The 24,527-nt window shown below is 36.4% G+C and overlaps 1 long non-coding RNA gene across 1 annotated transcript; it reads left to right on the forward strand.

Moving 5' to 3' along the window:
- Positions 1-14,678: 14,678 nt before the first annotated feature.
- Positions 14,679-16,784, forward strand: LOC122489035. The gene is made up of 2 exons (XR_006298803.1): positions 14,679-14,723; positions 16,692-16,784. It is a non-coding gene; the product is annotated as an uncharacterized LOC122489035 (long non-coding RNA).
- Positions 16,785-24,527: the final 7,743 nt, after the last annotated feature.

A 24,527-nucleotide genomic window follows, 5' to 3' on the forward strand; every position in this document is an offset into this window, starting at 1 on the left:
GACCCAGTTTTAATATGTGTCCAAGAAAACACTCTAAGGGAAAAGGTAAGGGGGAAAACTTCTCTTTGCCTTTCATAAACGGATAAAAGTTATTTTCATTTACTCTTATACCTTACAAATTGAGATACTGAATTGTCCACCTTCCAGACCCCTCTCCTTTCCCCAGGGCACTCCTTCCTGAGCCTCTGATATTTCTAGAAACTATTACTTATCACCAGATTTTGCTATTTTGTATACCTTTAGATATCTAAGAAGAGATGAATCGATGTTTAGTGAATCAAGTTAATCACAATTCAATCACTATAGCTTGAAAAGTTGTGATTCTGTAATGCTTTTCCTCATTGCAGATTTCAGTGACAGGAGCCAATCTAAAAGAAAACACAGCTGAAGTTAAACAAATATCATAAGTAAACATTTCAACAAGGTAGAATTACCATTATACAAGATCATAAAATCATGTGGCAAGATAATTGATATAAAAGAAGTGAATAGGGTTTGTATAATTGGTGTAAGTCCCAATAAAATATGCTTTTCTCTTAATATTTTGGGTTTTGGCAGCTTCTGTTCAAATCCTGGTGCTGACTTCTAGGTGTGTATATTCTTGGACAGCTTTCTTATCATCAGTTATATCTATCTCATAGCAGAGTTGAAGATTAAATGAAAGAATGTAAAGTGCTTAGCACGGTACCTGGAACTTCAGGATGAGGCAAACTGGGGACTAGGTCTGAGAAGTTTTGACTGCAATTCATTAGCTAGAAATGGAGGAGGACCCTGCAAGTGAAATGGATCAGATGAGAAAAAACATATGATGTATGTTTCATGTTGAATATTTAGAACAGTAGTTTACAAATTTATCAGATATCAGAATCAACCATTTATCTTGTGAAAAAAAAATTCTTTTGTTCCTAGTCAAACATAGGATTCAGTCTTCAACAGCTTGGATATTCTGATCATTGGCTACATTTAGGAACCAATAGCATAGAATCTTTGTAAAAGACATAGACATGAGGCTCCCGGGGGCTCAGTCAGTTAAGCATCCAACCTCAGCTCAGGTCATGATCTCACAATTCATGGGTTCGAGCCCCATGTTGGGATCTGTGCTGATAGCTCAGAACCTGGAGCCTGCTTCGGATTCTGTGTCTCCCTCTCTCTCTGCCCCTCCTCCTCTTGTGCTCTGTCTCTTTCGGTCTCTCAAAAATAAACATTCAAAAAAATTTAAAGATATAGTGAGAGACATACTTAAAAAATGGGGAGGCATGGTGAGAAAAATACAAGGGATTGAATGCCCAATTAAAGAGTGTAGATTTCACTTACTAAAAGCATGGCACACCATGACATATTTTTTAAGGAACTATGCCATTGATGCTCAAAGCTCTGCCTCACTAAGATAAATTTAGCAATAATGAGAAGTAGATTAGGAAAAGCAGCTTGGGGAAGACTAATTATGATTTTACTGGTAGACTGTGTAGGAGTCTATTAGACTAGTCCAAGAGAAAATTAAGAATGTCTGGGGTTGGTAGTGAACTTGAGATGGTACTGAACTTCATGCAAGGGAGCAATGAGGTTAAATGATTTGCAGGTAGTTAAAACAGGCAAACAGGGGTGCCTGGGTGGCTCAGTCAATTATCTGACTCTTGGTTTCAGCTCAGGTCATGATCTCATGGTTCATGGGTTTGAGCCCCATATTGGGCTCTGTGCTGACAGTGTGGAGCCTATTTAGAATTCTCTTTCTCTGCCCCTGCTCTGTGTATGCACTCTCTCTCTGAAAATAAATAAATAAAACTTAAAAAAAAAATAGGCAAAACACAGAGTAGTGGGAAGAGGGTCAAAAGGAAAGTAAAAATCTGAACTGTAATTTAATATAAAAATAATACTTACAGTTTAAATATTAAGAAATTGCTATGAATAAAGCAACTCTTGCAGTTTGAATCAAAATCCAATATAAAGTAAATTATCAGCTCCTCAGTGGAAAGCATGCTAGTGAGTGTGTTGCTTCTTGGCTATGAGCTCCAACTGTATACCACTTCCCCTCCTCCCTGAGGTCATCTATAAAATCCTCCACTCATCACTTTTCATTCTTTGAGGATGGAGATCCTCGGTTTATCGGTATGTATAACTCATCAGACACATCTCCTGAAAAGTCCTTTACTTCCTAGGCACTAATGGGCTGCACTTTTTACTACACTTCAGCAACCCACAAGTTCCCTTTTAAAATCAAAAAGCCAATTTATGGCCATAATCTTCTATCCCTTTGCAAACCCGTTATTAACATCAGTCTCCCCATGACCGTCCCTAGTCTGACATCCACTTTCTTCATGACTTTTTCTTGTTATACTGCAAACTTTATGGCTTTGACTTCTCTTTTCTGCATTTTTGATGCCCTTGTCCATGTCTCTTGGTGATTTTCCCAGAATACCCTAAGTCATGAGTCAGACTCCCTTCTCTTCTTTTATACCCCAGCCATAGGACTTACTGCAGAAACTAAGAGTTTGGCCAAATTGATATCACCACAAATTTATGACCACCACTTAAATTGGGCCATTAATAATGCTAAGAACAATTATATTTTAATATTCCTTGATAGGCTCTCTTTGCCATCCTCCGAAGTAGCAAATCACCCTGTCCCAACAAATAAAATCACCTACAAATTCTCAGTGAAAATTGAGGCTTAATGGAGTGCCATTAACTTTAAGTCCCACACCCATAAGAATACTGTGTATATTTATCTCTATATATTTACTTCTTTCCCCTGTAGTCTGAAAGGACAATTATTTTTTGCATTCAAAGATAATACATCAAGCAGTCCTATGAATCCTATCCTATCTCCTCAGGGAAGTTGACCCTTCAATTACTCACTCTTTCCCCCTGTGATTTCCACATTAAAGCGTATCCTAGCTCACTCTGAATAGATTGCAAACACGTTCAAGTCCTTTCTGTCTTAAAAAATCATTCTCTATACACCTAAGGATATTTTGATGAACTGAAGAACTCATAATAAAGCATAAATAAGGACATACAGAAATAATTTAAGTATAAATATGTTTTCTAATAAATTCAGGGGATGTGTGAAATTAGAAGCATAATGATAAAGTTGAAGATAAAGGAATCTCAGTCATCACTGACACCAAATTACACCACAGAAAGTCTTTTCTTATTAGATTTGTAATTATTGAATGTGAGAGAGAAATTAGCTATAATATATGTAAGCCATTTTTTTTCTGGCATTCACTGCTGAATTAAATCCTGCTTAATATACAGATCTGCATGTGTCTACTTTTACCATGTTTACTTTCTTTTCCTTTTTCCTCTTGTACTGAATGCAATAAGGCTTTCATTGACATCACACCAAAAATGGTCCTGGCTAATGACCTATTGACAATTACAGAGACAAATGACTCTATGACATTTAACACTTGTTTGGCTTCCTGTTTGAGTAGCTTCCTTCATTAATTTATTCACTTGAGAGATATTTATTTATGTCCTAAGCATCATTTTGTGCTAAGTTTGAATACATAATGATTAAAATTTTGGTTTGCTTCCAAGTTTGGAGGGTGGGCAATGTAGGTGAAAGTGGTCAAAAGATACAAGCTTCCAGTTATAAGATAAGTAAGTCCTGCAAGTATAATGTACAACATGGTAACTATTGTTAACAATACTGTATTGAATATTTGAAAATTGTTAGAGAATTGATCTTAAAAGTTCTCATCCCAAGGAAAAAATTATTTAACAATGTGTGGTAGTGGATCTTAACTAAACTTACTGTGGTAGTCATTTCTCAATACATACATATAGCAAATCATCGTGTTGTTCATCTGAAACGAATTCAATGTTATATGTCAATTATATCTCAGTTAAAAATAAATATCAGTAGAGACAGCCCCTTCTATATCCCTTTGATATGACCAGTGATAATTAAAATTGATAATGTCACTGCACCTAGGATGGTCACAGTATTTGTAGTAAACCATTGTGCCTTTTACTTGTATGAAAAACTTGTGAATTCTGTAGCTAGTAGATTGTGTGATGGAAAAAAATTTTGAAGGTATAAATCCTGACTCTGTCACTAGTTCTGTGATCTCAAATGAGCTACTTACTCTAAGGGGAAAATTATCCAGTGAGATTTCCGAGAGGGCGTGACACTCCAGTGAGAATAAAATGATGCAGTACACTAATGCTCTTTGCAGAGTAATACACTTATAGTGCTAAAGCCAATAATTCTAATCCATTAAATTACAAAATCAGAAGACAATTTCTCATTCTCTTACATACTTTGTCTCTGGTACCTAATGAGCAAACATTCCTAACTACCCTAGACAAACAGGTCCAGGCTTAGGCAGTATGTATGTAGGTATGTATTAATTAATTTATTTATTTATTTATTTATTTATTTATTTAAAGGTTTATTTATTTTTGATCCAAGCCGCAGTTGGACACTTAACCTACTGAGCCACCTAGGCTCCCCGGGCAGTTTCTAAAATAAAGAAAAATTAGGTGGTGGATATGTTCAGGCTCCCCTGTGTTCTTAAGTCTCACACTGCTTCCTCTGGACCCTGCAGACCAAAACCCACCCTTGGTCTGATTGTTCTGAATGGTACCAATCAGGATATAAGAATTTTAAAGTAGGGGCACCTGGGTGGCTCAGTCAGTTAAGCGTCCAACTCACAGTCCGTGGGTTTGAACCCTGAGTCAGGCTCTGCACTGACAGTGCAGAACATTCCACAGTTCTGCCAGGTGATCCCCTCAACCTATGGCTGACTGATCTGTATATGCGTAGGGTGCTTGTTTCTTACACCAGAGTGCCCACAAAACCTCTTCCCCAAACATGCACCTACTAACTTAACATGCTAACTTACTCTTTTATGCTTTAACTCACAGGAAATAGTTGGCATACTTCAATTCTGAGCAATACCTTTTTTCCTCCTGTGATGTACAGCCTATAGACAGTCATGAGTTTTGCTCATTATCCCCCAAGTAGTATTTCTGAAATGATTATCTGACACATTGTTTCCTCAAATGGTCCCTATCATTTTGACAATTAAAATCAAACTCCCTGAGCAAAATAAAGTCTTTCATTACTGTCCCCATAGTTTTCTCAGCATGATCTCTTACCACTTCTTCCCTATACTCTAAAATGTAGCTATAAGTATCTCCTTGCATTTCATTGAATGGATCTGGATTCATTTTATTAGCAATAGTCAAACACTGAAAACAACTAATGCTCATCAACAGGTGAATGAACACATTGAGATATATTCATACAAATGAGCTATCACTCAGAGACAAAAAGAAACAAGCTACTGATATGCAGAACAATGTGGATGAGCTCAAAAACATGACTGAAAGAGGCCAGAAATGAAAGAACAGCTATATAATTCCTCTCTAGAAGGTTTGGGGAGAAGCACAAATTATCTAAACTAATAGAGGTCAGAATAGAAGTTATCTGGGGCACCTGAGTGGCTCAGTAGGTTAAACATCCGACTTCGACTCAAGTCATAATCTCACAGTTTGTGAGTTTGAGCCCCATGTCGGGCTCTGTGCTGACACCTTAGAGCCTGGAGCCTACTCTACATTCTGTGTCTCCCTCTCTCTGCTCCTCCTCTGCTTGTGCGCTCTCTCTCTCTCTCTCTCTCTCTTTCTCTCTCTCTCGTCTCTCTCTCTCTCAAAGAATAAATAAACATTAAAAAATACAAAAAAAAAAGAGGTTGTCTCTAATCAGTTGGAGAGATTGATTGCAAAGGAGCAAGGACTTTTTCTAGGAAGATCAAAATATGCTATATCATGATTGGGTATGGGTCACATGGATATAATCATTTTTCTAGACTCATTGAACTGTACATTTAGACTGTGCATTTATGCACTTCACTGCACATAAATTAAATCTCAATTTAGGAAGAAAATTGAGAGATCTCAGATTAGAAAAAGAAAAAAAAATAATGGTCTAAGAAGGGTAATAAGAGTAGCTGACTTTTACCAAGCACTTGCTCTGTGCTAAAACCGTTACTATTCTCTTCTTGAACTGAATCGTCCTTCGCTAATACATTTAGCTTGGTGGTATCTCATATAAAGTGCTCAGGTGATAGTGGCTATTACTATAAATGTGTAAAATATGTGAAAATATTTTGAAGATAAGAGTGTTATAGTACAAACTTCAGGGTAGTCAGTCACAAAATAAAAATTTTCTTACTCTTTTATGTCCAAAGGGGATAATATAATTGCAATGATACTATAATGTCTTTTATGGAATTTGTTTTCATAGCATGCTGGGGTTTTTTTCCCCCAATTTTTATCTTCGGTACTTCAATTTTGATAGCTACTAAAAACTTGAGATGTACTTTTACTTGCAACAGTAAAATGGAAAACTGACTAAAACTGAAGAGGTCAGGACAGTTGAACCAATTTGACTAGCTTTTATAAAAAGCTTAAAGAAATAACCTTCTGAGGCTAGGAATGCTTTTTTCTCTCTAAATGAAAAAGGCATCATAAAAGGACATTTACTGGGCTCATAAAATTCAAATGAATATATTATTACCAAGTTTCACAATATTAAAAGACAGATGATGGAAGGAGAAATAAAATACATGAAAGCAAATTGAAATTGATCATCAAAAATGCCAGAAATAAGAACCCGAAAAAATTCACTGGTAAACCAATTAGAATTATATTACAGTTCAAATGATTACCATAAAATCTGATATAATTTAATATGTGATTTCATTTTTCTATTTTCCCAATCAAATGACAGAACTTAGCCAAGTATACTTAAAATTCTTGTCATTTATCAAGTGTCTGGTAACCTAAAATAAATCAAACTCTGAAATGGTTATGTGATATAGTTATTCAATAAGATTCTGGTTAATTTGACTAAATTTATGTGCCCTTCATTCATTTTTTATCTAGCAACAAAAATGAACAAAAAGCTATCTTTTGTATCTCAAATGCTAATCATCATTTGCTCTGTCATTACATGTCTCTTATAATCACTTGAGTTCTACAAAATGAAAGCAGAAGTCAAGTGAAATTTTCACTGCTTCTTTGACCAATATTAACTATGAATTATTCTAAGAAACTGCAGCTACCTAGAAAATCATGCCTAACAACTAACAAAATAATTTCTTCTCTTCCACATCAGCAGCTTTTTGTCATTTAAGTGATGTTAAAGGAGAAATCATTTCTTTTAAGTACAGGACTATAGAGTTATTCTACACCTTACCACACGCTGTCTGATATTTTTTTAAGCAACAATACTATTTCTTTTATTAATTCTCTTCATGAAATTAAAGCTTATTCAAGATAACAACAAAACAGTAAAGATGAACTGTTTAAAATTAAATAGACTTTATCTTTAGAGCAGTTTTAGGTTTATAAAAGCATTGAGCAGAAAGTGCAGTTTCTGTATAGTCTCTTTTCTTCCCCCCACCCTCCACAGTTTCTTCTTTTATTAACATCTTGCATTGGTGTGATACATTTGTTACAATTGATGGACAAATATTTAGACATTAGTATTGACTAAGTCCATAGTTTACATTAGACTGCACTCTGTGAATGCATAATATCATCTATTCATCATTACAGTACTATACAGTAAGGTTTCATGGCCCTAAAAATCTCTTAGATTTCACTTATTCATCCTTCTCCCTAACCCCTGGCAACCACTGATCTTTTTACTTTCTCTACAGTTTTGCTTTGTCTATAAAGTCATATGGTTGGAATCACATAGTATGCAGCCTTTCAGGCTGGCTTCTTTCACTTAGTAATATTCATTTAAAGATCCTCTGTGTCTTCACAGCTCATTTTTTTTAATCACTGAAAAATAGTCCATTAAATGGATGCACCATGGTTTATCCATTCACCTACGGAAGGATATTTTGGTTACTTCTAAGTTTTGGTAATTACAGATAAAACACTATAATAAACATTTGTGTGCAAGTTTGGTGTGGACATAAGTTTTCAACTAAATACCACAGAACACAGTTGTGGGATTGTATGGCAAGGTTATGTTTAGTTTTCTAAGAAACTTTCAAGCTCTCTTACAAGGTGACTGTACCATTGTGTGTTCCAACCAAAAATGAATGAGAATTGTTAGCCCAAATCTCCATAAGCCTTTGGCATCATCAGTGTTTTTGATTTTTGCCATTTAATGGGTGTAATGTTATCTTGTTTTAATTTGCAATTGCCTACTGACATATGATGTTAAGCATCTTTCCATTTGCTTATTTGTACCAGTGGGTTCACTGGTTAACTCTATCAAATATTTAAGTAGAATGATACCAATTCTCCACAATCTGTTTCGGAAAATAGAAGCAGAGAAAGTACTCCTTAATTCTTTCTAAGAGTGCAGAACTATCTTCATACAAAATAGGCAAAAACATCATAATAAAGGAATGTTGGAGACCAATATCTCTCATGAACATAAACTGAGAAATTCTCAAGAAAGCATTGACACGTTGAATCCAACCATATATAAAACCAAGTGAGATTTATTTTAGGTATTCAAGACTGGTTCAACATTCAAAAATCAATTAATCCAAATTGATTGCAAAAATCAATGCAATCCATTGTATAAACAGGCTAAACAAGAGAAATCATATAATCATATTAATAAATGCAGAGAAAGCATTTTACAATATCCTACACTTATTCATGATGCAAACTCTCAGCAAACTAGGTCATGTCTATTGCACCGATGAGTCTGTAGGAGGTATTCTTTATTTCTGTTAGGAAATTTGATTTCTGGCATTTTTTTATTCTTTCTTTTGAGTTTTATTTCTCTCCTGACATTGTCCTTCTGTTCTTCCATGTTGCTCAGTTTTTACATTTCAGCCCTTAGCTTATTAATAACAGTTACTTTAAATTCCCAGTTTGATATTTCCAAAATTTCTACCACACCTGAGTCTGATTTTTTTTTAATTTTTTTTTTCAACGTTTATTTATTTTTGGGACAGAGAGAGACAGAGCATGAACGGGGGAGGGTCAGAGAGAGAGGGAGACACAGAATCAGAAACAGGCTCCAGGATCCGAGCCATCAGCCCAGAGCCTGACGCGGGGCTCGAACTCCCGGACCGCGAGATCGTGACCTGGCTGAGGTCGGACACCCAACCGACTGCGCCACCCAGGCGCCCCAAACTGAGTCTGATTTTGATGCTTGTTTTATCTCTTGAGATTGTGTTGTTTGCCTTTTAGCATGACTTACGATTTTTGCGGAAAGTCAGATATGATGTGTCAGGTAAAAAGAACTGAGATAAGGCATTTAATGTGAGGCTTTATGTTTATAGCTAAGAGTGCAGTTGTGTTTACTGTTTCATTAGTTGTGGACTTTGAGTCTAACTTCCATCTAATTACTTTGTTTTTGTTGCCTCTATTATCTTGGGGTTTCTTTTCAGACACCTCCTACATAGGTTCTGAGCCTTGTGGTTCTTTCAGCTGTAACCCCTTGATGTTATATAGGAACCATATTCTCATGGTGGGACAGTGTCGGGGAGGGAAGGCACTCTATCTATAATCCAGTGTTAAGTCTTAGGCTTTTGGGATCCTATGTCCCTGGGCTGTGATCTTCACAAGTTCTTCTCAGGTTTGTTTTCCCCCACTTGGTGAAATGGAAAGGCTAGAGGGCCAGAGTCAGCATTTTCCTTTCCGCAGATTGGTTAGGGTCTGTTGAAACCCAAATTAAATCTCTCGTGAAATAGTGTCCCTTGATGGAAGGCCATTGTTATGGAGACCAGAGTGTTCTGGACTTATTTGAAACTGGTTACTTTTCCTCTTCTTCTGCCAGAAGCATGAGGGGATTTTTCTCTGATCTTCACCCTAAGAACCAGATGGGGTTCCTGGAGGTAAAATTTAGAAAATGCAGGCCCTCACTCAACTCCCCCCAAAACACCCAGCCCCCCATGAGTTTTTATCTCCCAAAGTAGTCCACACCCAGTTTCCAGCAATTAGTCTATTGCTCTTTAGGCATTCCTGCCAAGCTCCCACCCTGGCTTCTGCTCCCCATAAGCAGTGATTCTCTTTATCTGCCTATCTTTCCAGTTTGGGGGGCTTTGTTATTTTAATTTTCTGATGGATTTCAGACTAGTTATTGATTTTTGGTTTATTCAACTTTTACCTTGTTTTGAGGATGGAAGTGATGATTCCCAAGCTCCTTAAATATTGGACCAGAAAGCAGAAGTCAAGAAGAGTTTTTAAATCACTTACTATGTTCAGTCTTATACAAATAAATCAAATGTAAAGGAAACATTCCTTTCCACTCCCAAAACTTAATAGAAAATGTCAAATGGTATTTTCAGAATCAACAGAATTTTTCTGATAACTGCTTATCTTTTGGTGTCTAAAGTTTTCTTCTAACTTCAAATAAGAGGGATAAGAATATGTGCAATATTTGCAAACTATCCAGATAAATTATTCCATAGAAGTATATCTTTGACCTGCAGTGTTATTTTAATGCTATGAAAATTTCAAAATATTGTGAATCAAGTATTAAAGATTAGGATCATAATTATGTGATTATTAGTAATGTAGTAATTGTACCTAATGCTACAAAGTAAGCAATTTTTTAGATAGAAAATATAAATATATGGAATAGACATACCACCTAAATAAGCAAAGATTTTTATTATTATTGTAGCTTCAGAAAAAAATTATTTTGCAAATGCCAAAAGAAAATGTACAAAACCTCATTGAGATAGGTTGCTGTGATTTAATAGGTTTTAAATCTCAACATTCATGATAAGTAAGGTAGTAAAAAACACCCTCAGAGTATTTAATACTCCTGTGGCTCTGCATCTGCAACTAGTTCAGCACTGACCCAGTTTTCAAGGGAAAAGTCTTTTTCCAATTACATTTCCCCTAGGTTGCAGCCTGAAACCAACATGGCCCCAAACAAACAGCAGCAATAAGAAAATAAATTATTGAATAAGGATATTGTCTGACTTACCCTCAGCTTTACCTTCTGTTCACCCCTGACCCTGACATTCACTTCCTAGAGGAGTCCTTGAAGCCAAGTTTCTAGTCATCTCTGATGTAGGTTCTAGATCAGAGAAAGATCTAGGCTGTTAGAAAGAATGAGCCTTCTCAAGGTCCAAGGCAGATGGGAGAGGATGGGCTAGACTCAGTGGAAAGGAGGCCAAGGCTTTGACTGATTAGCAAATGAGAGGTTCAAGCAGAGACTGTGCCAGGGAAGTGAGTGAATCTGGGCTAGAGGAAGCACATTTTGGAAAGAAAACAACAAAAACAAAAACAAAAACAAACATTGCTGGAGTAATATTTCTGATTTTCTTGAAGTTGTAAAACATTGGAATTCCTTTTAATGTTTTAATTGCTGGATTATTCCCTTAAACAATAAGCATTTTCTTATTTCTCCTCCATATTTTTCCTCTTGATCTCAGTTTCCCCATTTGGTATCACCTAACCTCCCTACTCACGTTGGCAACAAAACATATAGAAAGAAATTGTCTAGACTGGCTTTATCCACTTTCTCTCTTCTCATTCTCTCTTAAACCCATACACCTCAGATTTTCATCCCAACACTCCACCAAAACTGCTCATGTCGATGATGCCATGACTTCTACATTATTAAATCCTATGATTTTTTTTCTAGCTGTCGTCTTATTTGACCTGTCAGTGGTACTTGCACAAAAATTGTGACTTCCTCCTTGATTTGTCTTTTTGTTACTTCCAGCACATTCCACATCCTTATATTTTATTTATTCTTTCATAGCTGTTTGCACATTTTCTGATGTTTGCTGATTTCTCCTCTTTTCTTCCAATTTCTTAATATTTAAAATTTCCAGAAATTAGTCTTTGATCTTGTTTTGTTCTCCATTCAAACTCTTGGTGATCCCATCCACTCCCATGCCTTTAAATGCCCTCTACAAGCTGATGACTCCCAAATTTATATTACTGGTCCAGACCTCTTCCCAGTTTTGCTCGTTAATATCTCAAACTGAGTGTACTCCAAAATGAATTCTTGAAATTCTTCCCCCAAATCTGGCTCTACCTACAACTTTCTTCTTAATTGATATAAACTCCATCATTCCTGCTGTTTCGGCAAAAATATCGAGGCCCTCTTTTACTCTTTTCTTTCTCTCAAATATCATATCCAATCAGTCATGAAATCCTGTTAACAATTTAAAAAAAAAAACATTACCACCTCTTAACACCTCTGTCGCTACCACTTTGATGTAAGGGGCCAGTATCTTTCTTGTTTACATTATTACTCCAGTAACCTCTTAGCTGGTATATGTGATTATATCATTGCCACCCTCCTTCTCTGCCCCTCCTTCCCAGAGTCCACTTTCAACACAGTAGTCAGGTTCATAGATGAAAACATTTTGATATGGTAAAGATGGCAGTTCTTCACAATTTCATCTATCAGTTCTACACAATTCTAATCAAATTCCAAAAAGTTTATTTATGGAATGTATTAAGCTTACCCCAAAATTTGTAGGAAACTTGAAAGTTTTAAGAATGGTGAAGAAGAAGAAGGAAGAAGGCAGAAGAGGAAAAAGAAGAAGAAGGAGGAGGAGGAGGGGGAAAGGAGAAGGAGGAAGAGGAGGACGAGTATGGCAATGATGGAAGAGAAGAAGAGAAGAAAAAAATTAAAAAGTAAAAAGACGGGGGAGAGAGAAGGAAGGAAGGAAGGAAGAAAGAAAGAAAGAAAGAAAGAAAGAAAGAAAGAAAAAGAAAGAGGAAGGGAGGAAGAAAAAGGGAGGGAGGAAAGAAGGAAGAAAGAAAAGAGAGGAGAGAGGGCAGGAAAAGAAAGCTTGCATTAATCAAAATTTATCATTGAGCCTTGGTAAATGAAATAGTGTATTATTGATGCAGATGTAAGCTTGGGGCACCTGGGTGGCTCAGTTGGTTTAGCATCAGACTCTCTGTTTCAGCTCAGGTCATGATCTCACGGTTTTGTGAGTTCAAGCCATGAATCAGGCTCTACGTTTACAGTGCAGAACCTGCTTGGCATTCTCTCTCTCTCCCTCCCTCTCTACACCTCCCCTGTTTGTGCTGTCTCTGCCTCTCTCAAAATAACTTAAAAAAAAACAAAAAATTTTTTTTAAAAGCTGTAGTTTGCTATATTTGAGATATAGAATTGAAAATCAATGACGAGAAGGAATTAATTATTAATAATAAACTGGAATGGTACAGTAGATTGTCCACATAGAAAAAAAAATTAATTTCTTACTTCATACTCGACACAAAAGTAAATTCCAGACAGCCTAAAGCTTCAAATATAAAACACAAACTAAATTTTTAAAAGAGTTGAGATTATCTTTATGCCTTTGGCATAAGAAAAGATTACTTAAGGGGGTTACAAAAGTATCAACCATAGTATGGGACTGTAGAGAAATTATTTTTTTGTTTCTAAACAAGTAGAACTTCTGGACTAAAACACAAGGTATGGAAGTTAAATTATGACTGAATAGTCAGTGAAAACTCCAGAGATTTCCCTTCCTTGAGGCATAGGTTCACATTTCAAGAAAGGGATGACACCCAGCACCATGGAGCCAACCTATGGGTTGTAAACTCAGAGAAACTAGTCTTAATTTCTCCCTGGAGATGTTTATTTACATTCTAAAGGGCAAAAACCAAGGATCCTTCTCTATGGGTTCAAAGGAAAATTCATTTACACTCGGGAGATGGAGTTTCTCTTCGTCTCACAGGGGAGGGGTTAAGAGACAGATGTACTTTTTCTGGCTAAACTTCTAGATTCTTCCTTTGTGGTTCCTTGCCCATGGAGTAGACACCAGTTTAGGTAGATTGACATCAGGCCTTCATGGAGTCACCCCAGAGAGGGGTAACTGGAGTGTGGTAGACTCAGCAGAGTTATTACTGTAGACAAGCAATAAGTAATTTGACCTTGACCCAGGACCCTTGTATCTACTTTCAGGACAATACAAATACTATATTTCAATATGATGACAAAGAGAAAATGATTGATAATCTTGACAATATTAAAATTTATTTTTTTGTAGAATGATATAAATAAGTTGGAAAAAGATACTCAGTTCTGCATAAAATATTGATTATGAGTGAAAAACAGAGAGACACTAACAAGTGTACCATATAACAAAACCTTCTATAATGTGAAAGGTATTATCCATAAAGCTACAAATAAAGCTTGACCACTGACCCTCATCTGTGGCTGTATATTAGTATCATCTTGAGACATTTTAAAAATTATGCTACCCTAGACTAATTACTTCAGCATATTTGGGGGTGAACTAGGCTTTAATATATAAAAAGAAATATATAAAATTCCTATGAAAAAATAAGCCTAATATAATAGCATAATAATGAGAAAAATATATAAATTAGCAGTTCACAGAAAATAATGTAAAAATATTTCTAATCTGGGGTGCCTGGGTGGCTCAGTTGGTTAAGCATCAGACTTGGGCTCAGGTCATTATCTCACAATTTGTGGGTTAGAGTCTGGCGTTGGACTCTGCGTTGACAGCTCAGAGCCTGGAGCCTGCTTTGGATTTTGTGTGTGTGTCTCTCTCTCTCTGCCCCTCTCCCACCCACGTGTGTGCACGCACGCACACGGCTCTCTCTCTCTCTCAAAAATAAACATTTAGGGAGGAGCCAAGATGGCAGAACAGCCTAGAAGTTTTTTCTCTGTCTCGCATCCATGAAATACAGCCAGACCAACACTAAACCATCCTGCACACCTAGAAAACTGATTGGAGGATTAACACAACAATCTGCACAACCTGAACCACAGAATTCAGCAGGTACGCAGCACCAAGAGGTGAACTTGGGGAGCTAGAAGGCGCAGGGAGGGAGGTGCTTTTGTGAGCAGAGAGAGGACCCAAAAGCAGCTGGAGAGAAAGTGGAAAACTGGAAACAGCCGCAGGGACTAAACTAAAAAGGGAGAAAGGAGAAAGGAGAGGGTTTAAATTCCATTAAGACTGTAAACAAAGGGAGCGCAAAGGCTGCAACTCCGCAGCTCCATACCTGGCGGTGCTCTGGTGGGAAGGGCGAATCCCCAGGAACAGAGTGGGGTCCGGGAGGTTGTCGGGCCACACGGGGAAAAGGGGCTCCACTGCTGGAAGGACATTTGGTAGAGACTGTTGAAGCCACCTGGTCCCAGCAGACCCCAGAAAACGGCCACATTCGCTGGTGCTGGAACAAGGTCGTTAGGGGTGAAGCCTGGTGCCAGATGTGTGTTGTGATTTTCCACAATCCCTGAAAAGCTGCTGCTACACTATCTCGCTAACTTTTTCTGGGGCGGGCTGGCACCTGGCCGTAGCCTTGGGGCACCGGCAGCAGCAGGGTAGAGTAAGCATTCCTGGGTGCAGCTGACATTCAGCCATTGCTCATTTGGCCACTGCTCGGTGAGACCTTCCCACAGAGGGGCAGAACGGGTCAAAGCCGCAGTCCTTCAGAAGTAAAGGGCTGGGGAAAACAGTCGCATCTGAGACAAAACTCGGGAGAGAGGTACTGCCTGGGGCCTGTTCACGGAGAGTGAAAAAGCCAGGAGTGGATGAGAGCCGAAGACAGAGGGTGCGTGATTGCTGATCAGAGAGAACAGAGTTCCCATACTGGAGACCAGGTGACGCCATTTTCCCTTCTTCCGCGCATGCGCATATGCACCTACGAGCGCCCCAATACTCCAGCCCAGTAGGCTAGCAGCGCCATCTAGTGGAGAGAGGAGCCCATTACACTAAGCCCCACCCAACTGGGCCAACTTCACTCTTCAAGAACATAAGTCTCACCACCCGCGTAGTTTATGGACTATAAAGTGCTACACAGACTGACTTTTAGGGGAAAATGAAGTAATTTCAGTCCTACTTCAATCTGTTAGCAGGTCCATCTATTCAATTCTCTTTTTTTTTTCTCTTTTACACTTCTTTTCTTTTTCTTGAATACAGAAAGAGAAAAAATTCATCTTTATTTTCAATTTTTATTACAAATATTTTTCTTTAACTCTTATTACTATATTTTTCACTTTTGTGTAAATTTTTTCAAATTCTATTTTACTTCCATCATTTTATTTTAGTCTACTTCAGTGCATTCACTTTTTCAAATTTTAAAATGATTTCCTTTTCTTCTTTGTCTTTTTTTATCTTTTTTGTTTCTTTTCTTTTTCTTGAATGCAGAAAGAGAAAAACTTCATTTTTACTTTTAATTTCTATTAAAAAATATTTTTCTTTAATTTTTTACTATATTTTTTGCTTTTATGTAAGTTTTTTCAAATTATATTTTACTTCCATTATTTTATTTTAGTCTACTACAGTGTATTCACTTTTTGAAATTTTCAAACGACTTCCTTTTTTTTTTCTTGTTTTAATCTTTTGTCTCTTTTTCATTTCTTCTTTTTCTTGAACACAGAAGAAGAAAACATTCACAATTATTTTTAATTTTATTAAAAATATTTTTCTTTAAATTTTTTCTACTATATTCTTTACTTTTGTGTATATTTTTTCAAATTCTATTTTACTCCCGTCCTCTCATTTTAGTGTACTTCAGTGTATTCATTTTTTTCAAATTCTCAAATGATTCCTTTTTTTTCTCCCCCCCCTTTTTTTTCTCTAATCTGTCAAACCACTTCCAACACCCAGACCAAACACACCTAGGATCTAGCATCATTTATTCAATTTGTGTTTGTTTAATTTTTTAATTTTAATATTTTTTTGATTTTAATTTTAATTTTTCTACCTCATTAATTCCTTTTCACCCTTTAAAATGACAAAATGAAGGAATTCACCCCAAAAGAAAGAGCATGAAGAAACGATAACCAGGGATTTAACCAATACAGATATGAGCAAGATATCTGAACCAGAATTTAGAATCATGATAATAAGAATGCTACCTGGAGTCGAAAATAGATTAGAATCCCTTTCTGCAGAGATAAAAGAAGTAAAAAATAGCCAGAATGAAATAAAAAATGCTATAACTGAGCTGCAATCACAGATGGATGCAGTGGCGGCAAGGATGGATGAGGCAGAACAGAGAATCAGCAATATAGAAGACAAACTTATGGAGAATAACGAAGCAGAAAAAAAAGAGGGAGATTGAGGCAAAAGAGCACGATTTAAGAATTAGAGAGATCAGTGACTCATTAAAAAGGAACAACATCAGAACCATAGGGGTCCCAGAAGAGGAAGAGAGAGAAATAGGGGCAGAAGGGTTATGTGAGCAAATTATAGAGGAAAACTTTCTTAACCTGGGGAAAGACACAGACATCAAAATCCAGGAAGCACAGAGGACCCCCATTAGATTCAACAAACACCGACCATCAACAAGGCATATCATAGTCAAATTCACAAAATTTGAATCATGAAATTTTGGGAAGGAGAGAATCATGAAAGCAGCAAGGGAAAAAAAGTTCCTAACCTACAAGGGAAGACAGATGAGGTTTGCAGCAGACCTATCCACAGAAACTTGGCAGACCAGAAAGGAGTGGCAGGATATATTCAATGTGATGAATCAGAAACATATGCAGCTAAGAATTCTTTATCCAGCAAGGCTGTCATTCAAAATAGAAGGAGAGATAAAAAGTTTCCCAGACAAACAAAAATTAAAGGAGTTTGTGACCATTAAACCAGCCCTACAAGAAATTTTAAGGGGGACTCTCTGAGCGGAGAAAAGATGAAATAGAAATAAAGAAATAAAGAAACAAATAAATAAATAAATACCAAAAGCAACAAAGATTGGAAAGGACCAGAGAACACCACCAGAAATTCCAACTCCACAAGCATCATAATGGCAATAAATTCATATCTTTCAGTACTCACTCTAAACATTAATGGACACAATGCTCCAATCAAAAGACATAGGGTAACAGAATGGATAAGAAAACAAGATCCATCTATGTGGTGTTTACAGAGACCCACTTTAGACCTAAAGGCACCTTCTGATTGAAAATAACAGGATGAAGAATCATCTATCATGCTAATAATCAACAAAAGAAAGCCAGAGTAGCCATACTTCTATCAGACAATCCAGACTTTAAAATAAAGACTGTATCGGGGAGCCTGGGTGGCTCAGTCAGTTGAGCATCCGACTTTGACTCAGGTCATGATCTCACGGTCTATGAGTTCAAGCCCCGTGTCAGGCTCTGTGCTGACTTCTCGGAGCCTGAAGCCTGCTTTCGATTCTGTGTCTCCCTCTCTCTGCCCCTCACCCACTCATGCTGTCTCTCTCTCTGTCAAAAATAAATAAACATTAAAAAAAAGTTTTAAATAAAGACTGTGTCAAGAGATGCAGAAGAGTATTATATCATATAATCAAGGGGTCTACCCACAAAGAAGGCCTAACAATTGTAAACATTTATACGCCAAATGTGAGAGCACCCAAATATATAAATCAATTAATCACAAACATAAAGAAACTCATTGATAATAATAACATAATAGTAGGAGACTTGAACACCCCACTCACAGCAATGGATAGATCATCAAATCAAGAAATCAACAAGGAAACGATGGCTTTGAATGACACACTGGACCAGATGAACTTAACAGATATATTCAGAACGTTTCACCCTAAAGCAGCAGAATATACCTTCTTCTCCAGTGCACATGGAACGTTCTCCAGAATAGACCATATACTCGGACACAAATCAGCCCTAAGTAAGTACAAAAGATCGAGATAATACCATGCATATTTTCAGACCACAACACCATGAAACTCGAAATCAACTACAAGAAAAAATTTGGAAAGGTAACAAATACTTGGAGACTGAAGAACATCCTACTAAAGAATGAGGCTAACCAAGCAGTTAAAGATGAAATTAAAAAGTATATGGAAGTCAATGAGAATGATAACACCACAACCCAAAACCTCTGGGACGCAGCAAAGGCAGTCATAAGAGGAAAGTATATAGCAATCCAGGCCTTCCTAAAGAAGGAAGAAAGATCTCAGATACACAACCTAATCTTACTCCTTAAGGAGCTGGAAAAAGAACAGCAAATAAAACCCCAAACCAGCAGAAGACAGGAAATAATAAAGATTAGAGCAGAAATTAATGCTATTGTTACCAAAAAAAAAAACCCAAAAAACAAACAAAAAAAAAAAACAGTAGAATAGATCAATGAAACCAGAAGCTGGTTCTTTGAAAGAATTAACAAAATTGATAAACCACTAGCCAGTTTGATCAAAAAGAAAAAGGAAAGGACCCAAATAAATAAAATCAAGAATGAAAGAGGAGAGATCACAACCAACACAGAAGAAATAAAAACAATAATAAGAGACTATTATGAGTAATTATATGCCAATAAAATGGGCAATCTGGAAGAAATGGACAAATTCCTGGAAACATATACACTACCAAAACTTGAAATAGAAACAGGAAGAAATAGAAAATTTGAACAGACCCATAACCAGTATGGAAATCAAATTAGTAATCAAAAATCTGCCAAAAAACAAGAGTCTAGGACCAGATGGCTTTCCAGGGGATTTCTACCAAACATTTAAGGAAGAGTTAACACCTATTCTCTTGAAGCTGTTCCAAAAAATAGAAATGCAAGGAAAAATTCCAAGCTCTTTCTATAAAGCCAGCATTACCTTGATTCCAAAACCAGACAGAGACCCCACTAAAAAGGAGAACTATAGACCAATTTCCCTGATGAACATGGATGCAAAAATTCTCAACAAGATACTAGCCAACAGGCTCCAACAATACATTAAAAAAATTATTCACCACAACCAAGTGGGATTTATACCTGAGATGCAGGGCTGGTTCAATATCCGCAAAACAATTAATGTGATTCATCACATCAATAAAAGAAAGGACAAGAACCATATGATCCTCTCAATAGACGCAGAGAAAGCATTTGACAAAATACAGCATCCTTTCTTGATAAAAACCCTCAAGAAAGCAGGGATAGAAGGAGCATACCTCGAGATCATAAAAGCCATATATGAACAACCCAACACTAATATTATCCTCAATGGGGAAAAACTGACAGCCTTCCCCCTAAGGTCAGGAACAAGACAGGGATGTCCACTCTCGCCACTGTTTTTCAACATAGTATTGGAAGTCTTAGCTTCTGCAATCAGACCACACAAAGAAATAAAAGGCATCCAAATCGGCCAGGAGGAGGTCAAACTTTCACTCTTCACAGATGACATGATACTCTATATGGAAAATCCAAAAGACTCCACCAAAAAAACTTCTAGAACTGATTCATGAATTCATCAAAGTTGCAGGATATAAGATCAATGCACAGAAATCAGTTGCATTCCTATACACCAACAATGAAGCAACAGAAAGAGAAATCAAGGAATCGATCCCATTTACAGTTGCACAAAAAAACCATAAAATACCTAGGAATAAATCTACAAAAAATAATTTGTAGAATATTAGATGGACTCTCTCCTCCAATTTTTTGTCTTCAGAAAATGATATCCTAACAGATTAATACCTAGGTAAGAAAATGCTGAAAAAATTATGCATCTATGATAAATAGTGGTTTCTTTGGTTCTTAATCTTCTTTTTGTTTGATGTACTTTATTGCTTGAAAAGTGATTTGTGAAAAAAAGTCATTAGTTTTTGTTTTCAAATAATCAATACCAGTGTGTAATCAAATTATCCTTTTTTTGTTTTTCTAAAAATACTTTATACTACATTTTATTAGTGTCAAGCTAATAAAATGTATTTCAAGTAAATGACATTTTCTTTCTCTACCACCTTTTGCATTTGGAGACTAATGGATAAGCATATAAAGTTGCATGGCAGAGCCTTCGATTTTAAGCAACATGTCAGTCACTTAGATTGCTGATTAATTTTGGCTTGGCACCACTTATCATTTTAAATTGAGTACCTGATGAAATAATCAGTCATCTGTGGCTGCTCGGAGAAATTAGCACGCATGTTTATTTGTCAAAATGTCAAAGTGAGCCTTTAATCCATAAGTACTGTCCTGGGTAGCATATGCCAGCATCTCTCAACTTTAAGAGAGGAATAGTTTTAAAGTCAGGAGAAGCACAAGTGCTTCTTAGAGCCAGGTCAGTGTTGGACACCTTCCTCCTCTATCTGTCATTAGAGATTCAGTAGTGCTAGAGCCACAGACTGATGTGATGATCTCCTCAAGTTTTTCATCAGAAACCATACTAGCACTAAACAGGTTTTTTTTTTTTGTCTTTTCTTCCTTTCTGTTCCTTCCTTCCTTCCTTCCTTCCTTCCTTCCTTCCTTCCTTAAGGCTATTGGCATTCTTTTAGTTACTTCAATTATGAAATGTTGCACAAAGTGCTATTTTAGGTATTGGGGGAATGAGCCAGAAATTATCCCTCTCACTGGGCGTAGGGAGTGGAGAGTGGTGAGCATAGGTAAGCACTTTGAAATCAAGCCAAATGGGTAAATATGTATCAATAGTTATTGAGACCATTATCTGTGTAAAACTCGATCTCTACATTACAAAGAAAACCAATGACAAAGGTATACATAATTGGCAGGCACAAATTACAATCAATCAGTGTCAAACATCAAGACAATGTGACTAAAAAGAAAAAGAGTAATGATGTGATTAATTCACAAATAGGATCTAGGGTTTCAAATACTTTTTCAATAGTAGATGAAATTTAGGCTGATATGATGTATTCTTCTAAGAATAATTCTGTTACTAAAACTTGTGTGTTTATTCAGTTGTCTGTTTGTGGAGAGCTAGTATAAGTTTTACCATTCTCTAAATTGTATTATTTGCATCTTAAACATTCTTCTCATACAATGTATGCAGGTGAAATGAAAATGAAGCTAAACAGGAATTTTTGTTAATAATTTTCTGTAATGAGATGAATATACTTCCATAAGGAAAAAAAAGATTAAAGACACTTGAAAAGAAATCACTACTCTCATGATTGGGAAGTATAAAATCAAACCCAGAAGTGAGAGAGACTTAAGTTGTAGTTTTTTATTTTTACACATTTTGAAAATGAGATAAACAAGAAAGAGTTGAATGAGAGAATATAGTTAGAAAGTGTCAGAAAACAAGTGATGTATAAAGAAGTTGATTCCATAAATACATATTTATTTAGGACTTACTATGTTATGTTCCAGACATGTGGATGCTCACCAAACAATATCTACTTTCATGGAATTTACTAATGTAAGCATTAAAAATTACAAATATCAAAACCACAATGAGATGTCACCTCATAGCTGTTAAAATGGCTAAAATTCACATAGGAAATACAGATGTTGGCGAGGATGCGGAGAAAGGGGAACCCTCTCACACTGCTGGTGGGAATGCAAACTGGTGCAGCCACTCTGGAAAACACTATGGAGATTCCTCAAAAAAGTTAAAAATAGAACTACCCTAGGACCCAGCAATTGCACTACTAGATATTCACCCAAATGATACAAAAATACTAATTCGAAGGGGCACGGGCACCCTGATGTTTATAGCAGCATTACCAACAATAGCCAAATTATGGAAAGAGCACAAAGGTCCATCAACTAACTGATGAATGGATGAAGATGTAGTGTGTGTGTGTGTGTGTACACATACATATGCATATATACATATACATATATACAATGGACTATTACTCAACCATCAGAAAGAATGAAATCTTACCATTTGCAATGATGTGGATGGAGCTACAATGTGTTATGCTTAGTGAAATAAGTCAGTCAGAGAAAGACAAATACCATATAACTTCACTCCTATGTGGAATTTAAGAAACAAAACAGATGAACATAGGGGAAGGGGAAAAAAGAGAGAGGGAAGCAAACCAGAGAAAACTCTTTTAACTATAGAGAACAAACTGAGAGTTGCTGGAAGGGAGGTGGGCAGGGGATAGGCTAAATGGTTGATGGGTATTAAGGAGGGAACTTGTTGCGATGAGCACTATGTGTTATATGTAACTCCTGAAACCAATACTATATTACATGTTAACTAACTAGAATTTAAATAAAAACTTAAAAAATTACAAATATCCCTTTATGTGCTGCTTTAGCTATATCCCACAATTCAATATGTTGTGTTTTCATTATCATTCAGTTCAAATACTTTTTAATTTCCCATGTAACTTATTCTTTTATCCATGAGTTATTTAGAAGTTTGTTGCTTAATTTCCAAATATTTGGGTTTTCTCCAAATATCTTACTGTAATTTGATTATCAGTCAAATGTAATTGACTTCTAATTTTACTTAATTTTAGAGTGGTCAGAAAAGATACTCTGAATGATTTCAATCCTTCTAAACTTATTGAGGTTTGTTTTACGACCCCTTCTGTGGTCTGTCTCTCTTAATGAACCATGTGCCTTTGGACTGCAGTTACTGGGTTACAGGAGTTGATAGTTAATTGATTGAGGAGTGTAAGGATGAAGTAGAGTGAAATAAGAATAGCATATTTCTTTCTCTGGATGGCATTGCCTCTTGCTGAAATGAGAAACAGAAGTTAGGTAAGAAGTGTGAGATGTGGATATGAGTAATCTTGTGTGATACGTACACAAGCATGCTGCAGAAAAAAAGATGGTGGGCAGATATTATCCATGTCCTGGGCATGTGGAATTTTAGCCAATGAGAAACCCAAGTACGGATGTCCAGTGACAGTTTGCTCTGCAGATATGTCATTCAGGTGAGAGGTTGAAGACAGAAATATTATGAAAATAAAAGTGAAGCAGATCCAGGGGAGGGTATCTATGTTAAAAGAAAAAAAAAAAAAAGAAAAAAAAAAGCAAGGCACAAAGTCATGTTTCCTGGTTCAAATTTTGAATTTTTATTTTAAAAAATTCATTATTATTTAATAATTTATACATGAATGACATTGTCTCATTCTGACAATTTATCTGATCTTTGTTAATATTGGTATATGGTAGGAAACAGCTCAGGGAAAAGTTGATAGGTCAAGTAAGCTTTAACGATTTCACTATTGGTACAGTATCTGATTTCTAAAATGTCCATATATACTCACCCACCCCATATATTTATGATTAAATATTTATTGTAGAGTATTGTTACTATTTTTATCAGAACTTCTTGTCTTTTTTTTTTTCCTGAAATTTATTGACAAATTGGTTTCCATACAACACCCAGTGCTCATCCCAAAAGGTGCCCTCCTCAATACCCATCACCCACCCTCTCCTCCCTCCCACCCCCCATCAACCCTCAGTTTGTTCTCAGTTTTTAACAGTCTCTTATGCTTTGGCTCTCTCCCATTCTAACCTCTTTCTTTCTTTTTTTTTTTCCTTCCCCTCCCCCATGGGTTCCTGTTAAGTTTCTCAGGATCCACATAAGAGTGAAACCATATGGTATCTGTCTTTCTCTGTATGGCTTATTTCACTTAGCATCACACTCTCCAGTTCCATCCACATTGCTACAAAAGGCCATATTTCATTTTTTCTCATTGCCACGTAATATTCCATTGTGTATATAAACCACAATTTCTTTATCCATTCATCAGTTGATGGACATTTAGGCTCTTTCCATACTTTGGCTATTGTTGAGAGTGCTGCTATGAACATTGGGGTACAAGTGGCCCTATGCATCAGTGCTCCTGTATCCCTTGGATAAATTCCTAGCAGTGCTATTGCTGGGTCATAGGGTAGGTCTATTTTTAATTTTCTGAGGAACCTCCACACTGCTTT

Source organism: Prionailurus bengalensis, chromosome B2 (genome assembly GCF_016509475.1).
Source record: "Prionailurus bengalensis isolate Pbe53 chromosome B2, Fcat_Pben_1.1_paternal_pri, whole genome shotgun sequence".
Taxonomy (NCBI): Eukaryota; Metazoa; Chordata; class Mammalia; order Carnivora; family Felidae; genus Prionailurus; species Prionailurus bengalensis.